At 42.6% G+C, this 23,451-nt stretch overlaps 1 protein-coding gene across 5 annotated transcripts in view; it reads left to right on the top strand.

Moving 5' to 3' along the window:
- The window catches only part of PRKG1 (protein kinase cGMP-dependent 1), an 859,223-nt gene that overhangs the window by 274,872 nt on the left and 560,900 nt on the right, over positions 1-23,451 (top strand). The window lies entirely within an intron of this gene.

The following is a 23,451-nucleotide window of genomic DNA, read 5'->3' as shown; positions in this document are numbered from 1 at the left end:
CCCTTTTTAGTTAGATTGGAGTTGAATGTAAAATTTCCTTCTTTGAGTAACTTTTTATGTCTGGTGAACAGATGATCACAGGGGGTCAGTTATTGTCCAATTGGACTACCACTTCAATGTATAAGTAGGGGTGCATCTAAACTCTTCGCTGCCTGACACCCTCTCTGCTCCATTCAATTGTAATTTTTTAGTAAGTGGGTTCCCAATGCAGTGTCTCACACCCATACTGACATTAGGTGCGAAGAGACATTATTTTTAAGTGACAGTCTCAGCTTTGTAGCAGATAACTGTGCCCCTGATGCTGCCCCCATTTTTCTGCATGTGGTGCTGCCTGAGGCAAGTGGCTCAAATCACCTCACGGCTGGTGCACCTCTGTGTACAGGCTTGCTTAAAGTGAACTTGTGGTGGTGGATCTATGTATTGTCATCTTCTGTTATCAATCATTGCTTTCCAGACAGATTATAATGTAACTTTCATTTTTTTTTGCCAATGGACTCACAAGGCAGGGCTGTTGGATTCAGTTGGAAGCAAGAAATCCTGAACAAAACGGTTTTCTATGACTTTAAGAAGTTGAACCAAGCTCCTGTTCTACTCCTGTCATCCCTCTGATGGACATCTGAGTTTTGTCCAACATCTTATTTTTGTGTTGTGTTTCCGATATCCCAGCGGCATACAATTATAATCTAAAATGAGCTTTTAATTAGGGATTAGGAGCTGTCTCTCTGCTGCATTGCGTACTATTAATAACACTGGCTTAATTCATTTACAAAATGATCAACCTCCCGTACTGAGTCTTGTGATATTAAAAATGAAAGCCAGGAGAGTAATTGTAAGCTAAACTTACACCAAAAAGTCTTTTGATTCAGTATTCAGACACTTTTGAGTTATCTCTATCTCTTCTGTGATACCGGGTGATAGACATTAATGGCAGCTATTACAGTGCCTATGGGGAATGCCACCTATCTTTCAGCAGTGATAGAATGACATATAAATGTGCATAACATACAGTATGAATAATGCACAGTGAGAGATGTCATACGGGGATCTGCTATACACAATATTATAGGGATATTCCATCCCAGATGCCTTCAGAATGTGAAATACTACTCAAATTGAAGGCTTACAGCGACACAGTATGAAACCACCGAGAAGAAGAGGAAGCGTCTGTGCATCTTGGTGTTTATACAGAACTATAATTTAGTTGTGTGCCCCATCTCTCCAACTGCTGGGGCAAAACTGCATTTGTTACCAGGATAGGGTGCACTGGGCAGTTTTATTATCACAGGTAAAAATATAAGATAGTTATTAAAGGGGTATTCTGGGATTGATGGGGTGAAATAAAAAAAAAACAAACGAACAAAAAAAATCTTTATTACCCCACTCCATCAGTCCCTCCAGGTCTGCAGAGTTCATATGGAAAAATGTTCAGACTTACATCAAATAATAGTATTGGCTACCCATATACAATCTCCAAAAATTTGTCCACAACCTGTCCAGAAAGGTTTGGGTACTTTTGAGCGCTACATATCCGGTTATAGCCTCTTTTCAGACAAGGTATATAGATAATTCGCAGATGCTTCATCCGGTAGTAATATATCAGGTTACATTTTTTAGCTAGTGGGCTCTCCATACATCGTCTCACACCCATGCTGATATTAGGTATGAAGAGACAGTGGGGGTCATTTACTAAGGGCCCGATTTGCGTTTTCCCGACGTGTTACCCGAATATTTCCGATTTGCACCGATTTCCCCTGAATTGCTCCGGGTTTTTGGCGCACGCGATCGGATTGTGGCACATCGGCGCCAGCATGCGCACAACGGAAATGGGGGGGGCGTGGTCGCACGAAAACCCGACGTATTCGAAAAAAACGCTGCATTTAAAAACGGAAAATGTGTCGCTTGGGACGCGCTTACCTTCACTTGGTCCGGCTCGGTGAATTTCAGGGCATTTGGATTCTTTTCAGCGCAGCAGCGCCACCTGGTGGACAGCGGAGGAACTGCCTTAGTGAATCCCGGCCGGACCCCAATCCACCGCAGAGAAGGCGCCGCTGGATCGTGAATGGGCCGGGTAAGTAAATCTGCCACACTATTTCAATTGGCAGGTCCTGCTTTGTAGCAGATAACTGTGCTCCTGATGCTGCCCCCTATCTTTATGAAGCTGCTGCTCCCTGAGGCCGGAGTCTCAACTTGCCTCATGGCTGGTGCATCACTGATAATTTGCTCTGAAGGTTCCGAGATCACAATGGCTCCAATTGTGGAATAGTTTTCCATTCAGACCACATACGTGCCATGCAGTTCTCCTTCTTGTGTGTGTATATATTGTCTGATGAAGTCATAGGAGATAATACATACATTTAGCATAGCCTGTTCGGATAATCTCAAAACATTCCATTATTGGTCAGATAATTGTTGTGGTCACCAATGCCCAATATAGCAACAACTACAAAAAGAGCCATTTTTGGGCTTCAACCCCATCATAAAAACAAGCAATTTGTGATTTTTATACAATTTTTATGGATTGAAGATTAAATCCTTGGAAAAATTTTAACACAGTGCTGGATCATTTTTTTTTGTCTTCTAACGATATTATCTATGTTTTGGGGTCCAGACTGTGACCACCAGTGCATAGTGGCAGCAATATCTGCGATGTATGCTCAGCTCATGCATGAAGAAGATTTCCAGAAACTAACACTGATGCCCATCCCTGGGTTTCGCCACTACGGCTTCTTCTGGGGGCATAAAGGGGAGTATATGACCAAGATAGGAATGGTTGAGATTATTTGTACAGGCTACACTATGTTTTATCTCCTATAGTGAAGACATAATCAGGAAATATATGTATAAACGAGGAGGAGAAAAACTGCATGGCACGTCTGTGATCTGAACAGGAACCTATTCCGCAAGTGGAGCCTTTGTGATATTGGAACCTTAAGAGCAAATTTTTCCATATACCTTGTCTGAAAAGAGGCTATACCTGGATATGTAGATCTTCAGTCATTATATTAATATTTTCGTGTGGGATGTACCACCTGAAGCCATTCATTGCCAATATGGTGGGCGTTTCATTGACTCATGAAATCCATAGACATGGGGCATTCACATGTGGCTTTTAGGATACGTCAAAATGCGTGTGTCGAAACGCACGGGTGTTTTGCTACTCTGGTACCATTTTTTGCTTGAAGTGTAAGCAGCTGTGTAAACATTTTCACAGCTGCCTACACTTACAGCAACAAAGAAAAATGCTTCCAGAGTAGCCAAACGTATTGTAACATTTAAAAACGTCACCTGTGAACGCCCCCTAAGGGTATCGGGAAAAGAGAGCAGCAACTGAGTTAGAAGGGTGGAACGCAGGCACAGACTGAGCTAAATAGGAAGTTTCTATCTCGCCCAAAGTGCTTTACTCATATCAACACTTGTCAACATATCGGCATACATGTAGTGTACGAAGTTCTAAATTGCCCTGCTTTTATAAGCTTCTGCGTGAGAGAGCGAGAGTTATGGAGCGGATCTCCTTTACTTCCTCTGTGCAGTGTATAGAAGCTCCGAGACAATAAACAATTAGAGAACCTGCACAGGGTAAACTGCATAAAGCTGCAATCACATCTTGTCTCTACAGTCTGATGAATGATCTGTTTCTCTCCTATCTCCTTAAATCATTAGCATATGTTCAAGGAGTTTCCCCAGTAATTTTACTGTCCTTATATTTGATATAGCATTGATATCACTGGGGACCACCCTGAGTGTACGCTCAGTGGAGGCCGGGGGTTAGGTGCAATACTTTGCATCCGCCCAACTTAGGCATCAATGCAGAGCGAATGTGGAAATATGTAACTTATAGCATCTTTTCATTCTGTTTTTTTGCACAGTATACAATATATACCGTGCAGATCGAAGCAAAAGCTATGCCTCTGTCTGCCAGTGTATGTCAGTGGGCACACCCAGCATATACGTCCCAGTGCATACACTGAGCTTATAAAGAAAACTAACCTGTGTGTTTTTTGTTTTTTTTTGCACACACATACTCTTATTTTGTTTTATGTACGATGTATTAAATGATTAGGTACACTTACTGTAAAAGCCTCATTATAGAAGAACTTTCATAAAGCAAGCTGGTATTCTGTGCTTTCGTATTGTTGTGGTTAATTGATCTCTAAGGCGGCTCTTAAGTAACTATACAAGGAATACAAGACAAGATGTTAGAAGAAAATACCCTTTGGAATGATGCAGTCATCTGTTACACTTCACGTGCGCTCCCCCATAAAGAGCAGTGAACACGAGGCGGATGCTGCATTGCACTGCCACAGCCTCATCCATACTGTAGTTCTATTCTCGGGTGATCAGTCCCCATCTTGGAGGAATGAAGGGTAATGAGCGTTACTCGAGCTGTTAATTGGATGCGATCTGTCCTGTTGTAATTATTATGGTAAGATGATAAATATGTGGGTTCATCTAAGGAAATAGAACAGGAAACGAAAGGGATTTTTAAGTCAATATCCAGGATAATTAATAATGATTTTGCTAGCAGTGTCTTCAGCTTATAGTTGATTTATACAGGAAAATACAGCTTCATAGCTATGAGCTCTCCAGCGAAGCCTCGCAATAAATATTCAGCAGCGCTTCTTACACGTTAAGCTATTTTTATTTTGCAGCATTTAGCGTTTGATTTTTTTTCACCGTGTATATTGATACTGGTAAAGCAATATCTTGTACTAAAGAGGACATGTGACCCAAAATTTCGGCACTAGGAGCTGATTACTAAAGTAAGCAGCTCCTAGTGCTTGAACAAACGCTGCAGTGTTAGAAGGATAGCATTACCGGAAACCTCCGGTAACGCTATCGAACACTGCGGCAGGGTACAATGTAATCATCGGACCGCTCGCACAGTGGGCGCTGCTTCTTCCCCGGACCGCCCCGCTCGCTCCATAGGCCGGCGGTGACTGCCTCGCGTCATGTGACAGTCACCGCCCCTAACCATGGTCCAACCCCGCCCCCTCATGAATACTTCGGACCACTTTGCGAGCGGTCCGATGATTACACTGTCTCCCGCTGCAGTGTTGGATAGCGTTACCGGAGGTTTCCAGTAACGCTATCCTTCTAACACTGCGGCGTTTGTTCAAGCACTAGGAGCTATTTTTATTACTTTTTTTTGTGCATTATCAAGTCCCTACCAGGACAGGCATCTTCCAGGGGCATAAATAAAATATGCCGATTTCAATTACTTTATTATTTCCCGGGCTGAAAAATTTCTGCTTCAGTGCGGATGTTTTTGTGGTCCAAAGTCCATCACTGTTTCAGGTGAGGTGTGAGCACTGTGCACCAAGGGACTAGTATCTATATACTGACGTGTCCTCTTTTACCTTTCTGCTTGCTTCCAGAGATAATCAGCTGTTTAATATTATATTGTATTATTGCATTACCAAGTGGTTTCCAATGGGTGTCTATATGTGGCCACCCAATGTTTGTATTTTTGTGATCTCTTGGAGTCCCACTAGTCCGATGGTCGGATTCAGGTTCAGCCGACATATTGCCGGAGAACAGCTAATTGAGCAAATTGACACCCCTAGCAACTAGCCATGGCTATGATTGGTTAGCCAAACCTGAACGCTCAACCCCAACACAACTATCAGATCTGCTCAGCTTTCCTTTTAACCCCTATCTAACTAGCAATCAGATACTTAACCACTATCCATAAGAAGCACAACTGTATAACCAACCAAATCAACCAAATGTGAGAGCAATGAGAAACACTTGAGTTGTGTTCCAATCTTCCGGACTACACTGATATGGCGATGGTAGTGTTTTATAACTATGGAGCTTCTATAGGTGAGGTCAGGGTGACTGTGCTTTAGGCCTCTTGCCCACGAGTAAGTTGGATCTGTGAAACTGGCTGGATTCCTCAGACCAAATCTCGACAAACTGGACTGAACTTGCATGCAGAGCTCAGTTCAGTAAATTCGGATCTCACGGACCGAACTTGCATTTTAGCAACTGTCCTTAGTAAGGTTTAGTCATGTCTCAAGAGTTCACCAGTACCGTGTGTGAACAGGACTTTATGGACTCACTGATACATTCTCTATTTGCACCAGATTTGTAGTGTTTATAATCTTTTGAATATTTAACAAAATAATGTTGTTCTCCAGTTGGCAAATAAAGAACAAAAAGCTATTTTTTTTAGATTTTTCAGTAAGTCCATGTAGCTCCTAAATGACAGAGCAATATGTGTTGGCATGTTGTAGAACTTTACTGGGACTCCAGCACATTTACTTACCAGTCCCTGCGCTATCCCTGAGGTGCGTTGTCTGGCGATCCTGCACAGTTGCTGCGATTCACTAAGATTGTGCGCCCGAGTTCCTGCATGTGTCGCTTCCCCCGATCAGGTCTGCCGGATTTCACCTTCTTCTTCCCGGTGCATGTAGGTTCTTGGCTTGCGACACAATTTTAAATGTTAAATCCGTTGTCCGAATCTGTCTGATCATCTGACGGCCCACCCCCCCTGGTTTGTGTCACGTGAAAGCTTGTGCGATTGCGACGCAATCCCCGGTGTGATGCCCGAAAGCGCTGGAAAACCCGACGGAAATACGGCCGCGGGACCTTAGTAAATAAGCCCCATAGTATTTCACCAATTGCTGCCAATACACAGCCAAAAGTTGCACTGATGTATTTTGCTAAATTCATGCCAGTCCACCAGGGATTGGTATTCAGGGTCCAGTTTCTGACATAACGGAAGAACATAACGCAAGTCTCATTGTACGTAGTAAAGATGTTCTGTTGAGCTGCAAGAAAAACCTCCTGAATAAATTCCCATACTGAAAATGTTCTATTTTAACATCAATACAGGGAGCTGCACCTCCATCGCACTCCGATTATCTGCCCAGAATCTATTCCAGAAGCTGTCAGCACTGCACCGAATGTAATTCTATATATGATCGTGTTGCTTAAGTCATGTGATGAGATGCATTTACCATCTAATAGTGTCACACAGTGGGACCTGATGAGGTGACATGATTTCTGCCTGACAGTACATAAATACATTCATTCAGATGTCTCCACATGACCCAACACTCTGACGGTAAGAGTGCAAATAGTTTCTACGTGTCACGCCAATCATAGGACTCTCAACTGCTCTACACGGTGGCCTTTTCTGGCATGTACTAAGGGAGCATTATATGGGATATACTGTATAAGGATGCGCTTCTATTACAGATGATGAGGTTATTGTTCGCTGAGGAGTAGTGTATACAGCTGAACAAGACTTTCCGAAGGTAATGGTTAAGGGAACACAAAAGTGGGGACCACAACTACTTCTTTTCTGCAACACAAAGCCAAAGGTGCTTTCTTTAGATAAAAAGTGCATTGACAGATTTTTAGAAAGAAACCAAATAATAATAATAATTAATAATGGGGCACATTCACTATGGGTCCGCACAGCGCTTTTCCTCCGGGTTTCTGACTATTTCTGATATGCGCCGCATTTAACAGGGGTTTTTGGCGAACGCGAACGGATATTGTTGCAATCGCACCGACTTTAATGCGACACAAATCGGCGGGGGGGCGTGGCCGTCGGACAACCCAACTGATTCGGACTAAGCGCGGGATTTAAAATTCAAATTGTGTCACAAGACAATGCACTCACATACACCGGGAAGAAGAAGGTGAACTCCGGCGGACCTCAGCGGGGAAGGGACACAAGCAGGATATCAGGCGCACGATCCTGAATTGCGCTGGACTTCATCCTCGTTGGACAGTCCGGATCAGGGATCGCGACAGAACCAGGTAAGTAAATGTGCCCCAGTGCCTACAGATTACACAGTGCTGCACAGAGCTTGCCAAATCAGTCCCTGTCCCCATGGGGCTCACAATCTCTGCAGATGACCTGGATAGGACTTGAACCCTGGACCCCAGCGAGGCTGTAATGCAAACTACTGAGCCACTGTATCACCACTAACCTGACCTATTCTATTCACAGAGCAATTAGTACCAAGTACTAAAGAGCAATAAAAAATACTATTTATTTCAGAACCCAATATACTTATACAGTCAGGTGGGTGGTTCCAGGAATCATACCGTACCCAAGAGCCACCTCCCTAGTCTGGCCAGTAAAACCTTGGTCTCTCTATTATTTTTACAGACAAACTAGTTCAGCATCACCTGTATCTCACCTGGGGTGCTAAACCTGAGCAGAGGGTGAGCTGGGGTTATAAAGCTGCCCTGATTACTGCCGGTGATGCAGAGCTCCAGCCGTGAGATATGTGTCTGTATTACTTATGATTTGGTTATTTGTGTAGATTATTAGTTCCTCATTTATAAGGGAGACTGTATTGTGATGCCTTATACATTATTTATGGGTAAAATGTATTTTATGTGTGATAATTGTTTTGAAAGGTACAACCCAAGGATGTATCCCTTCAAGGCTACATTCAGCCATTGGCCCTGGGCTGTATAAATATTATAGCCTTTACAAGTCTAGAATCACTTCCTACATATAGTACTAGAAGCAAGCTTGGAGTCGACCATTTGAGGATGTGTCCCTTCTGCCTGTTTTTAATTTGTGGTTCCAGGACCCCTGGAGGACCTTCAAAGGTCCAGAAATGGCTCTTGTGTACATGTGTATTGAGAGCAGGAACAGTGGTACAAGGATGTCATGAATATTAAATCCCACGCTCAGTCCGAATCAGTTGGATCGTCCAACGGCCCGCCCCCCCCCCCCCATTTCTGTCGCATGAGAGCCGGCGCTGCTGTGCCAAAATCCAATCGCGTGCGACACAATCCCCAGTTAAATAGTTGTCACAGCAGCGCAAATCCCGAAAATTTCTAAAATTTGACGAAAGTGCGATCCGCAGGACCCATTATGTTCTATGATTAAATAATAAGCCAGCGTATGATCGCCCCGCTGCTGCAAATTTGCAGCCCGAAACTTCTGCCTCTTGATGTATCGGGGCTGCTGGCAGTGCAGAGTTTATCCTACACCAGGCAGGGCCTGGCATAGAAAAAAATGCCTCTGTGCCACTGGCGTTGCGCAGAGGTCCTGATAAATATCCCCCTATGTCTCCAAAATACTACAATGACAACTCTACAACGGCCTAAATCTTCCAAGTGTTCGAAATGTCTGACTATAATGCAAAATACCATGTGACCTCCTGACTAATACATGTAAGGCTCTTAAAGTACAGTTTTAATTAAATACATCCCATGTTTCCAACAAAGAACTAGCCTATAGAATAGAATACACACAACAATATTAAAGACCTTGATCTTCCTTATTGTGACTCATTGTTTCAATGGCGTGAATGTTTTCTTGCCATGGAAAGGCAGGCACGTGGACACGGGAGTCTGATTATACAGAAGATCTATTCATTCTTGTTTATAGCAATGAGTGATGGGGAGTTTAGAGCGTTGCTTAACATAGTCATCATAGTCAACATCTTTGGGAACAATGCTACTTGTCCAAGATGCCCATAGTATACAGAGAACTCGTCCCAGTGCAGTTCATAAGGCAGCCATAGACAGTGAAATGTCTCCGCAAAACCTATGACCTTTACATTTAGGGGTGAAACAACTACTTTTGTAGGAGAGATTCTTGAATCATGTCAAGTTTAATACTAAGTTTCAGACTAAATACTGAATGACAACAGTATTCTTAAAGGGTTGACCACTAATAAGAAATTTTACCAGGGTCTACGAAACATTGAATAGTTGTGAGCATTAAAGCGGTTTTCCGCTAACAAGAAGCTCTACTGGGGTAAATAAAAGACCCTAATAGGGTCACCTATTTTGTACCAACTCTAGTTAAGTTTCTCGGGATCTGCAGGTCTACTGACCTACTGGCAGCAGGACTCATAGCTCTGTGGCCCATGTCCTACTGGCTTCCAGTGGATTGAGGAGACTGTGCCGTCCTTTTGCCCTATCACTTACAAGCTTCAAGGAGATAAAGGAGACTGTGCAGTCATTACTCCTTGATAACCACTCCCATGTCAGTGGTTTGAGGTGTATGCCAAGGACCTCCACATGCCCCTCAAACCTGGAAGAGTAGTTATCATGGAGGGGGCATGCATACATTGATAACTGAACTGTCTCCTTGATCTGTCAGAAGCCAGAAGAACCTTTTGAAAAACTTTGTGATGTTTCAGAGAAGCAAATCTTTGATTTGCTCTCTCTACTTGGAAAAAAGTTTAAAGAGAAGAGATATCAAATAATGCATTGCCGAAATCGGAATATATCCTTTTGGCCTAAATTTGGTTGGTGTACCCTATATTGCCTGATTGGCTTCTGGTCAATAGATGGACCTGGACTGAATTTCTGTGTTTTTTAAACTAAATTTGGGGTATCATACCGTATTTTTCAGACTATAAGGCGCACTAAAAATCCTTTGATTTTCTGAGAAAAGGTACGCCTTATAGTCCAGTGCGCCTTATATATGAACTGTACTTACAGCAAAAAACGGCTGCCCTGAACTATGCACAGGTCTGCCACCTGCTGGTCATTCATTCTGTAATCTGAAGAGATTGACCCCAATGCAGGCAGTCCCTGGGTTACATACAAGATCGGTTCTGTAACTGTGTTCTTAAGTTGAATTTGTATGTAAGTCGGAACTTTATATTTTATCATTGTAATCCCAGCCAGAACTTTTTTGGTCTCTGTGACAATTGGATTTTAAAAATGTTGGGTTTTCATAAGAATCAATATTAACACTAAATCTTCATTACAGACACCTGTGATAACTGTTATAGCTGATCATTGTAGCCTAGGACTAAAGTACAATAAATTAAAAATATCCAGGGGTCCGTTTGTAACTAGGGGTCGTCTGTAAGTCGAGTGTTCTTCAGTAGGGGACCGCCTGTATATATTTGGATTATATTTTGACCCAAACTCAACGCAACGTTAACTCTCTTTCATCCTCTTCTCTGAATTGTACTATACTGAATTTTTATCATGTAAGACTCCTGCTTGGAAAGATATTTTCGGTGATGGAGAACATTTCCAGTCATATGAGTAATGTACTGACTAAAGGTCATGGATTTCCTATTTTAGTAAAGGATAATACTTTCAAGAGACTTTTATGAGTATAACAATAACCCGTATATCAAGCATATATTTAAGCGAAACAAGTTTTATTGAAGTGGCTTTCACTTAATCCAAAGTAAATGCTAGCACCTGATGGGTTTCTGTTCTCATGTCTGGCCGGTGAAGAGACACTTGTGTGTATGAAGAATAGTCTGAGCTGTGAGCTCGTCCCCCTCTGGAGTTACTATTGATGGAGAATGTAACATGCATTAGTCGCACTGTGTTAGTCGCACCGACGCTTGGTTAAGGACGGAATCCTACCGGTGATCCTCTTGTCTCTCTTAACACTGAAAACTATTAGCAGATATGTTCAAAGTGTTACTTCTTCACTCACAATAGGAAAAGATGCCAAAGAACAAGTCCTGATGTGACAAAATAAAGAAGTCCTCAAATAATGAAAAGTAAACTCCTGGCATAATACTTGGACAAATAATAGAGGAGTTTAAAGTTGCTCCCGAGAAGAAGATAAACATTGGGTAATCTCAAGGCTCAGTGCTGTGTTAAAAGCAGGCGGCTACGGAGAGGATTAGTCCATTCTTACCGTCTCATTTGCTGCTAATATTATATTTGTGCTTTTATAACTCTGTTAGGAAAAAAATATATATATCTAACCTTGTCTTTTGTACCTAACACTACTAGACATACATAGGGAAGAGTTAAAGTGGTTTTCTGGAGTGGTTTGTCTTTTGGATAGGATAGTCGCAGGGCTGGTGCCAGCACTCCGGGTTAGTATCACGGCCTACACTACTGCGGGGTCTACACAGCAAATCTCAGTCACCAGCAGCCTGGCAGCATACACTGCCGGACACCAGGGGGTGAGGGGGGCTGTATATAATTAATCCAGGGGCGAAGGGGGTGAGTGGGGCTGTTTATTAGGACTCCATGGGGGATGAGGAGGGCTGTATATAATGAATCCCTGGGGGGAGGTGGACTGTATATAATGAATCCATGGAGGATGAGGGGGAATGTATATAATGAATCCATGGAGGATGAGGAGGGCTGTATATAATGAATCCATGGAGGATGAGGAGGGCTGTATATAATGAATCCATGGAGGATGAGGAGGGCTGTATATAATGAATCCATGGAGGATGAGGAGGGCTGTATATAATGAATCCATGGAGGATGAGGAGGGCTGTATATAATGAATCCATGGAGGATGAGGAGGGCTGTATATAATGAATCCATGGAGGATGAGGAGGGCTGTATATAATGAATCCATGGAGGATGAGGAGGGCTGTATATAATGAATCCATGGAGGATGAGGAGGGCTGTATATAATGAATCCATGGAGGATGAGGAGGGCTGTATATAATGAATCCATGGAGGATGAGGAGGGCTGTATATAATAAATCCATGGAGGATGAGGAGGGCTGTATATAATGAATCCATGGAGGATGAGGAGGGCTGTATATAATGAATCCATGGAGGATGAGGAGGGCTGTATATAATGAATCCATGGAGGATGAGGAGGGCTGTATATAATGAATCCATGGAGGATGAGGAGGGCTGTATATAATGAATCTATGGAGGATGAGGACGGCTGTATATAATGAATCTATGGAGGATGAGGAGGGCTGTATATAATGAATCCATGGAGGATGAGGAGGGCTGTATATAATGAATCCCTGGGGAGGGGGACTGTATATAATGAATCCATGGAGGATGAGGAGGGCTGTATATAATGAATCCCTGGGGGAGGGGGACTGTATATAATGAATCCATGGAGGATGAGGAGGGCTGTATATAATGAATCCCTGGGGGAGGGGGGTTGTATATAATGAATCCATGGTGGGTGAAGGGGGCTGTATGTTATGAATTCATGGGTGGTGACGGGGCTGTATATAATGAATCCATGGCGAGGGAGGAGGTTGTATATAATGAATCCATGGCGAGGGAGGAGGTTGTGTATAATGAATCCATGGTGGGTGAGAGCGGCCACCTATAATGAATTCAGGGAGGGTGAATGGGGCTGTATGTTATGAATCCATAGATGTGAGGAGGGTATATATAATCCATAGGGGTGAGAGGGGCCATATATAATGAATTCAGGGAGGGTGAATGGGGTATATATTGAATCTATGGGAGGCTGTATATAATAAACCCATGAGGGAGTTTGATATAATATAATCATGATGCGGCTGTTTATAATAGACACTATGAGGGGGCTTTATTACATATTATATAACCATTAGGTGCTGTATGTAATGAATCCATGGGGGTTGTATGTAATATAACCATGTGGCGACTGTATAAAATATAACTATGAGGGGGATGTTTGCAATTAATCATGATTAAACATAATTGGTCATAATTAAACTATAAGGAGGCTGCATATAATATAACTATGAGGGGATGTTTGAGATTAGAAACTAGGGGAAATATTTTGAGGAACACGAGACTGTTTAAGTTTCAGAATTTTTAATGCCGCCATTCACTTTAAAGGGGCTGACTCAGGGTCTGTCGCCTAGGGGCCTCCTGAGACCTGAAGCAGACTCTGGGACATCAGTCTGGTGGTAAAACTCCTTTTGTCCCTCTCATCGTTGGCGAGCAAGCATTAACTGGTAATTCCTATAAATGTGTGGAGCTGTAGATGAAGGTCACACATTTGAGACCTACATATGTCTACAGAATACTTGTCCGCTGACTCCACCCAACCACTTAAGGTGATTTCTGGCAAAGATATCCAGATGTAGAAGTAGTAGTAGCATACAAATATAGCTATCCGAAATAAACAATGATAACAATAATGATCTCAAGCAACTTTGGAGCCTTTAAGGCAGCTCATCAATCAATGAATATTTTTGCCTAGTGGACAGGGAGGCATTGATTATTATACAATCATTTATGTGGTCTACATTGCCTTGGGGTACGTTTTGTACACAACTTGTTTCCAGCAGTTTAGAGAGAATGCCCTTCCACCTTCGTCTCTAATTGTTGTCTTCTTAGGAGTCATAGGAACATAAAGTATTTTGCTTAAGGCTTCAGCAAAGAACAGACTGAACCACGGCTAAACCCCATAATAGCTATGCAGTTAATAATTAAAGTCATTGGGGGAGATTTATCAAGCTGCCTAAGAGTAAGAATGTGCTAGGTTGCCCATAACAACTGAGGCACCGAGCAGACTCCTCATAGTGTCCTATGCAGACAGCATGTAATAGAACAAGTGCGGCTGTGCAGGTTACGGGCGGATTGTTATAGAGCATAAGCTGTGTAGATTCTTACTAGTTTTCTGTCAGCAGGTAGCATGTTATAGAGCAGTTGGAGCTCAGCAGATTGTATATAGCAGTGGTGGCGAACCTATGGCACGGGTGCCAGCGGTGGCACTCTGAGCCCTCTCAGTGGGCACTAGGGCTGTTGCCCCAGCACAGAATTCACCAGACCGGACTTGAGAGATCCTCCTGCAGGTCCAGGTAGCCCAGGATGTGAAGCAACTGGGTCTACCTGAGACTGCAGGAAGAGAAGGTGTGGGCAGGGTCAGATTATCATTGGAGCCATTGAAGCTCCTGCTCTCGGCCCCACAATTCTTCCTGTTCAGAGAAGCTCCAATGGAAATCTGAATTTTCCCACCGTCTGTTAACGAATTGGTGTCCTCAGGACCGTTGAAAGCTGTGGTATAGCACAGAGCAAGAAGATTTTAATAATTTAATGCTAGAATTGATGTGTTGCCACTTTGCAATAAATAAGTGGGTCTGGTTTGCATTTTGGGCACTCGCTCTCGTAAAGGTTCGCCATCACTGGTATATAGTATTCTGTTTGCAGGCAGTATGTTGTAGAGTAGAAAGCGCCTTGGCCATAGGGGTGCATTTATTGTGCTTCGGATAAATGCTTGTGCCATTTCTCCAAACTGTGTGGGCTTGGAGAGTCACAGCCGCCGGTGCATTGGCGCGACATGGTGGGTTCCTGCTCCATACCTGTCTCTTTCTAAACACCTGGGAACATTCTTTCACAGGTTTTTATGCAAAATTACATCAGGTCGGACCTACTAAGCCCAACGGGTACATGCCTCTCGATGTGCCTGCCACAACAGGGGGGGCGTAGCCTTCATCATCCACAAGCGCCAGTACATGATAGATTCCATCCATGGTGTCCTATCTACTGGCAGGTTGTTACAGAACATTATATTATACATGGTATCCTCTTTACAGGTAGAATGCTATAGGGCAGGAGTAGCTATGTAGCTTGTACATGGTATCTTATTTGAAGGACGTACTTTAGAGAGCAGGAGGAGCTGCCTATAACTATCTACCCCTGTTTAAGACTTCTAGGCAAAGAATCAGCAGAATAGAGGGATACATAGTAAAATTACACTTCTAATTTTCTATCCTTTCATCAAGGACACTGTCTTTGGAGGCCCTTGGTCACTTCCGAGTTATATGACTTTATTGTAGATGTATTTAGTTGCATCATATCCTAATTATTTCCTGAAGATAAGCCAAGAGCTTCATTTGCTGTACCCATTAGATGCTTCATATGGTGTATTAGTCCTGTAATCCAGCCTTTCAGTATATAAAAGTGTTAATAATCTATGTTTATGCATAGAGAATCACAGAGAAAGAAGCCGTTCTGCCGCGCTGATTGATAGGTAAACCGTATCCATGAGAACTGATTTTGAGTAAAACATTTTCTACAATTAGCATATTGGTGTTAGATTCTTTTTAAAGGGAAACTGATTCTCATGTTTGATAATTCTGGTTGTAAGTATTTTGCTTGAAACTGTTCTGTTGCGAAATGCTCAATCCATTAGATGGACTGGACTCGTAGGTATCATGTTTCTTATCCATCAGTGGAGAGGTTAGGGAGAAGAAATAAGGACGATTTGAGTGAGAGAAGAGAGACAAAGGGCTCCTGGAGCTAAAAAGTAGGTGCAGGACAGACAAACAGTGAGCCCTAAGGCTTATCCTAACCTAAGTGGTGGGTGACAAAATATAGACGTTCCCTTCCTGGTCCAAAGTGCAAACACAGAGAGAAGACTGGACAATACAAACATGGAAGAGTAGTCAACAGACAGAGGTAAGAACCAAAAAGACAGCATCAGATGGTCAGAAAACAAAGGGTCAAGCAATCTAAAATATAGAAGCCAGTAAGCGCCAAGTAATAATTATTCAAGCGTAGGGGAAAAAGCAGACAAAGAATGTATGAGATGTCAGGTTTTTGGACCAGGAGTTGATTGGACTTGATGTAAAAGACAGAAGGCTTGACTTACTTTACATGTCATCAGCCAGAGATTCCTGTACATAAAATGGCTCCAGATGTCAATCAGAACAATCATCCTGCCAGGACCTGGATCTTGTATTCATGAATGCTATTATAAGGTCCTGACAGGGGGATTGTTCATGGACAAAAAAAAGATCACAAGAAGCCATTTTATGGTCAGGAATGTCTGGCTGATGAGGTAAAAGACAGGAAAGCGGAATCAAGAAAGTGCTACAAAACTATTATTAATTACCTAATATCCTGCCCCCCACACTTTAACACTTTAACACTCATTACAAAAAAACATGAGTTAAATTGGCCATCCCCTTTTAACTGTTACTAATCCGGGTGTGGTGGAAGTGAGCCAGAAATGGAATAAAACAGTGTTCAGACTAAAAAGGGCAGAATGTAAACTAAGAACAAAATCACACTCATCAGCGCATCCTCAGCACTAAAGCCTGAACAGCCACAGATTTTGCAGTAGGTTTCATTCTGAGTGCCTTAAAGGGAACCTGTCATCAACAATTTACCTAATTTACTATTACCAGTATGCTGTGAAGCAGATTAACACCTTTCAGATCATGTCTCTTCCATGACCTAGTGTGATAGCATCATTCAGGAAATCGACTTAAAAGTGAGTTGTCATGGAGGTATAGAGCTAGGCATTGAAGCCAAGGTCTCCTCACCGCAGAATGAAGGAGATCTGGTTAGTGATGGGTCTGGATTAGAGATGAGCGAACATGCTCGTCCGAGCTTGATGCTCGGTCGAGCATTAGGGTACTCGAAACTGCTCGTTGCTCGGACGAGTATTTCCCCTGCTCGAGATCGAGCATTTAATTAAAAAAAACACAGTGAAGAACAATGAAGAATAGAATAAAAACAGTGAACACAGGATCATTTAAGATAAAAACACAGTGCAGAACACAGTGAAGAATAGATTACAGATGTTCGGCACATCTGCTTACTTGTCGGGAGATACGCGCGGAACGGCACGAACAAAATAGCATGTGAAGAACAATATATATGTGTGAAGAACACATTGCAGATGTATTTAAACATCTGCAATGTGTTCTTCACACACATATATATTGTTCTTCACATGCTATTTTGTTCGCGCCGTTCCGCGCGTATCTCCCGACAAGTAAGCAGATGTGCCGAACATCTGTAATCTATTCTGCACTGTGTTCTGCACTGTGTTTTTATCTTAAATGATCCTGTGTTCACTGTGTTCACTGTGTTCACTGTTTTTATTCTATTCTTCACTGTTCTTTACATCTGCTAACTTGTCGGGAGATAATATACGCGCGGAACAGTGAAGAATAGATCGCAGATGTTTGCAAATTATCAGAAGACATTATTTTTCAATTAAATAACACATTTTATTCCTGAACCATGGTCCCTTTGAAAAATGCTCGGGTCTCCCATTGACTTCAATGGGGCTCGTTACTCGAAACGAGCACTCGAGCATCTGGAAATGTTCGGCTCGAGTAACGAGCACCCGAGCATTTTAGTGCTCGCTCATCTCTAGTCTGGATGCATGTCTAGATGATTACACTTGGGTTATTACTACATTATGGCGTAAGATAACTGGTTTGTAAAACGTCCTTCCGTGACGTTGCAGATGAACCACAACAATGGGGCTCATTTACTAAGGGTCCCACGGACTGCACTTTCGTCGGACATCCCGATGATTTCTGTTTTGCGCCGCTGGACAGAGATCCGACGGTTTCGGATAAAACCGCGGGATTTAACTTTTAATTTGTGTCGCAAGCCATGCACTTACATGCACCGGGAAGAATAAGGTGAACTCCGTCGGATCTGATCGGGGAAGCGACACATGCAGGAAATCGTGCGCATGATCTTCGCGGCAGAGTGGATCTTCGTCGGACAGTCCCGATTGGGGATCACGCAGGGACCAGGTAAGTAAATGTGCCCCTATACAGGCGGTCCCCTACGTAAGAACACTTGACTTACATACAACCCCTAGTTACAAACACCTCTGGATATTGGTAATTTACTGTCCTTTAGTCCTAGGCTACAATGATCAGCTGTAACAGTTATCACAGGTGTCTGCAATGAAGCTTTAGTGTTATTCCAGGTTCTTATGACAATCTAACATTTTTATAATCCAATTGTCACAGAGACCAAAAAAGTTCTGGCTGGGATTACAATGATAAAATATACAGTTCCGACTTACAAATTCAACTTAAGAACAAACCTACAGACCCTATCTTGTATGTAACCCGGGGACTGCCTGTATTTTATCTTGGTCTCGTTGCTGGCATTGCAATTAGTTCCAGTTTGATTAACATTTACAGAGTAAACTGTAAAGTGGCTTTAATCATAGGAAGATATTGCAGTGCCGGCTTTGTGTATACCTCTGTATAACAGATCCTGGCTTCCATCCCACAGTCACTCATTTGTGGCCTATTTTCTTCCCCCAGGATGCCTTCTACTACGGTCGCTGCAGGCGATACCAAATGTTACTTTCATTTAAGCATTTATCTTTGTAGTTGCAAACAAATATGTTTGATGGCATTATAATGTGTTTATGCAAAGACTGTAATTCGTACTGGAGCTTTTTCTAATTATTTCAAATAGATTTTGCATATTTCTATTGCAGTCATGTTTGTGACCACTCGTACAATATAGTGCACAAAAGCAGTGGAGAGCAAAAGTGGAGAGCAAAAGCAGAGCATGATTGGGTATGAACTAGGGCAGTGATGGCAAACCTTTTAGAGACCAAGTGCCCAAACAACAACCCAAACCCACTTATTTATTACATAGTGCCAACACGCCAATTTAGTCACTAACTTACTCCTCCCTGCCCTATTGTTGTAGCTTCCAATCGTATCAGTGTCCTGAGGACCCCAATACAGTAGATAGGAGGAGGACAAATTCAAGGAACAGGAAGAATTTTTGTGCCTGGAGATCTAGATTCACATCTAAAAGCTTTATTTTTGTATGTATCTCAGTATGAAATATTTGTAGTCTGTTACCAGTCAGATATTTAGCAATCCATAAGTGTCAGGATTCGGGATGCGTGAATCCACTGGACCACCGTGGGAGGTGGTACTAGCCAACACCTGGGACCGGAGTTTAAGTGGCACCTGGTCTTCACCAGAGCCCGCCGCAAAGTGGGCTGGACTTGCTGCGGCAGGGTACCTCCAGGTCGTTCCACAGGTGCAACTAGCCTGCGGTGGCAGCCTAGGTCGAGGTACCATAGCAGGAGACAGTCTCGTGGTCAGGTCCAGGCTAAGGGTCAGGGCAGGTGGCAGAGATGCAATGTCAAGTCCAATCCGGGGTCAGCAACGGGAGGTCCAGGCAGATGGGTATGGGAACACAGGCGCAATGGACACAGCAACACGGATGGACTCTGGTAACACGGGAACACAGAGGGACTCAGAGGGAAGTTCCTGGGAGCCAGAGGATAACATCATGGACCGTGGTCTTCTGCAAAAATTCCTCCAGTCCAAGAAGAGGGGGAGGCTGAAGGGGGGGATTACTGTCATGGGCGCTCCTGCAACCCATCATAAGCAATATGGCTGGCCGGCCAGCACCAATCATTGGTGTGCTGGCCCTTTAAATTTCTCAAAGCTGGATGGGTAATAGGTTGCAGGAGCACCCGTGACAATAAGAAAGGAAAATGCAGAGTTACAGATTTACATTATTTAAGATTTATTAAATATGTTTAAGAAGTATAAAATAAATGTTTTCTTGGTAAACTTCTCCTCTAAATCACATTTAGTTAAAGGGGTTGTCTCTGGTTTTTATTTATTTTTTTAATAAAAGATATAGTTTAACAGCAGGAGAATTGAAAAAAATGTAACACAGATTAAGCTTTAAGCATGTGATTGGCTGCACATAGATACACTGTATTTGGCATTACAGAAAAAATTAAAGATTGGTAGGGACACTGATTTTTACAGGGATTTTAACAGATCAACGTTGCTTTTTAATTCTCATTTCTTCAATTTGACTTCTGACTTACGGGCTGGATTCGGCATTTTTGGGGCCCAAGGGAAAGTCATGTTTTAGGGGCCGAACATATTTGCTGTAATAGATAGAGCAGAGAACCGATTACTTAATACACTTCCAGAGCTTCAAACTGTGTTGGCGTCCTATAGACAACTATACAGCTTTAAATGGGTGGGTTGGCAACCATTTTTCCAGTTCCCAAAAGTGGTTGCTTTTATAATACTGAATGGGCCCTTCCAATCTCTGAGATCCCATGCACTAAGCTGTAGGTAAATCCCCCTCTAGCTGTCTGAATATGTAATCTGCCTTTCTTAGTGTGGGTATGTAATCTGTTTGGGGGAGCAGGGTGTGTTAAAGGGGTGTTCCCATTTCGGCAGCCACATTTAATTATTCTGCCATATATAAATATTTTTTTAAATTTGTTAAATAAAAATTTACCCGTGTGAAGATAGTGGAGCACATTTACTTACTTTCCTGCTAGAGTTCACCTAAAGTACATTGTCCAACAATAATGCACTGTGCCGCGATTCACTAAGATCATGCGCCCGATATCATGAATGCATCGCTTCCCAGCTCAGGTCCGATAGAGTTCACCATCTTTTTAGTGGTGCATGTAAGTGCATTAGATTGCAACACAATTTGAAAGTTAAATCCTGCGCTCAGTCTGAATCAGTCGGATCATCTGAAGGCACACCTCCGAAAGGATGCAAGGATGGCATGCGCCAAAATCCCAGCACAGACACCTGTTAAATACCTGTCCAAGCCGAGCAATCCCCGGAAAACAAAAGTGTGATCCGCGACCCTTAGTAAATGAGCCCCAATATCCAAAAAATGTTGTACCTTATAAACAAGACAGATCTCCTTGAATATGACAACCCCCACACTCTGGCCGGACATGGGCTATTGAAGTCCCCGACCACCCGGATTAATTGTTTATTACCACAGGACGGCTATGGGACATGCAGTAACTTCCAGCCATTTCATATGTAAAAATAATTTGTTAATTTGTAGTTTCTTTGTGCAATCCCTCCAGCAGAGGTGGTCGTATCCAAGGGGAAAACAATCTTGTTTCTAAGGGACAACATGACTACATTTTTGGAAAATTATCTTCACACAGGAACATTTATTTTAATAATATCCAAGTGAAGAAATGTATATATATACATATATATGGCAGGTGAATTCAATTTAAGGTCAATGCCCAGATGGTAATGCCCCTTTAAACCTGGGCAGTAAACTGTGTTATAGTAGCTGCTTGGGCTTATCTCATGGAATAAATGAGATACACTCATACATCACTAGATATTATTTGGGGCTGTACTATGATGTGCACTGTAGCCAATGACATTGTAGCCACTTAATGGTCCATATCTGCGCACTACAAGTCCTCGACAGTAACTTGTCTCCATACTACACGTCTTCTAGCTTCTCATTTTCCACAGAATAGGAAAACCCTTCAGATTTTTCAAAGCAAGTAATGAGCTGTCTTGCTCGGAAACTCTTTTTTTTTACATTTGTCGGAGGTTTGAAGCTTTACAAGATTATAACCGGACTGGATGTAAGATGAACTTTGCTGGGAAACATTGCTCTTTAAGAGGTTCCTGTCCTGGCCTCCCATTTACTGGAATGCTCGTTTTTAACTTCCCTCGTTCTCCAGTCATGTCTGTAACATATAAATATGCAGTCTTTGGGAAATGTCACACTGAGTACTGCGCCGCGCGTATCATGACTGACTGCACAGCGGTGTTCGAAACATCTGAATACTTGAAAATCTTCACGTAAAAGTCTTCTCCATTTTCCAACCGGTAGGAAAAAAAAAAAGAATGGCCTTCCTCCTCCTAATATATCAAATAAAATCTCTTCTTTACTTGGCGCCACTTTTTATTGCCTAGAATTAGCTTCTCTCTAGTGTATTAGTTGTCAGATGTAGATGAATCGGGAAGATGATACAGATTAATGATGGTAAAATGAAGCTAAGTCTCTTTAATGCTTTGAATGGATTCGGAAGACTTCAACATTTCTTGTAGGCAAAAAAAGTAAAGTCTTTTGTGTGTCAGCGGATAATGTAATTCTGTTATCACTTGGCTTTGTCGCCTGATATATTAACATAGGAAAGCCTATAATTCATTATGTTGGTGTAGAGGAATTTTTTTTTAAGTTGTAAAATTTTTTAACTGATTTTCAATCAGTATTTAGCAAAATGTTTTATTATTTTGCTACTAAGGTTATAAAATAAAGGGGTTTTAACAACAAAGACACACAGTGGGGCATATTTACTAAGGGTGCACTTTTGTGGGACTGTGCACGTTCTCCATGGCTAAAACGGCACAGGTGTTTAAGGAGTGTGTGCACTGGGATTGGGGCGCACGTGACCCTTTTGGGGCATGCCATTGGACCGTCCGACTGATTCGGACTGAGCGCCGTATTTAGATTGCAAATTGTGTTGCATGCCCAAGCACTTAGATGCCCCAGTAAAAAGATGGTGAACTCTGTTGGACCAGTGCGGGGAAGCAACACATGCAGGATATCGGGCACACAATCTTAGTGAATTGCCGCACACAACATTATACACAGACAATGCACTTTCAGTGAACTGTAATGACTTTGTAAGTCAAAGTTGGGATAAGTTGAGGGATTGTTGAGGTTCCATCTACTGAGACCCCCCTCACTAATCATGAGAAGGGGGAGGGGCAAGTCCTCTTAAATGCTTCTATGGGAAATGGATGGTGCAAACTCTTGATCTTAACTCTATTAGCTTCTGTCATATTGAGATGAAAGAAGCACAAGTCAAGCCAAGACACCATTCTGTATGGGGAACTTGTTGTTGACGCCAGTATTTGGACAGTCGGCCATGAGACCCTTATCTTAGTTAAAGGGGTTAAGAGCCTCTTGTGGTAAAACCGTTTAATGAGGCTTTGAAAGCTAAAAATATTGGTGGGAATTTAACTAATGCATTGTGCTTAATGGCTTAGCCGGATATACTAAGAGGCTTGGACCCTCTGCTGTACTTCCCCTCCCACTTAGCATGGGGTGGCCCCTCCCCTCTCCATAGAGATGCGTTGCGTACTGTATTGCTCCGTGTGGCCATTTCCATCTATGGGGTATGTATGCTTGTGTCCATACATGTCCCCCATACATTCGTGTGAATTTGGCCTTATGCCAGTAAAAGCATGACAGGGGGTGTTCCTAGAACCACCAGCTCAAAATTATACTGGG

This window comes from Engystomops pustulosus, chromosome 11 (assembly GCF_040894005.1).
Source record: "Engystomops pustulosus chromosome 11, aEngPut4.maternal, whole genome shotgun sequence".
Lineage (NCBI taxonomy): Eukaryota > Metazoa > Chordata > Amphibia > Anura > Leptodactylidae > Engystomops > Engystomops pustulosus.
This window is presented reverse-complemented; position numbering and strand designations above follow the sequence as displayed.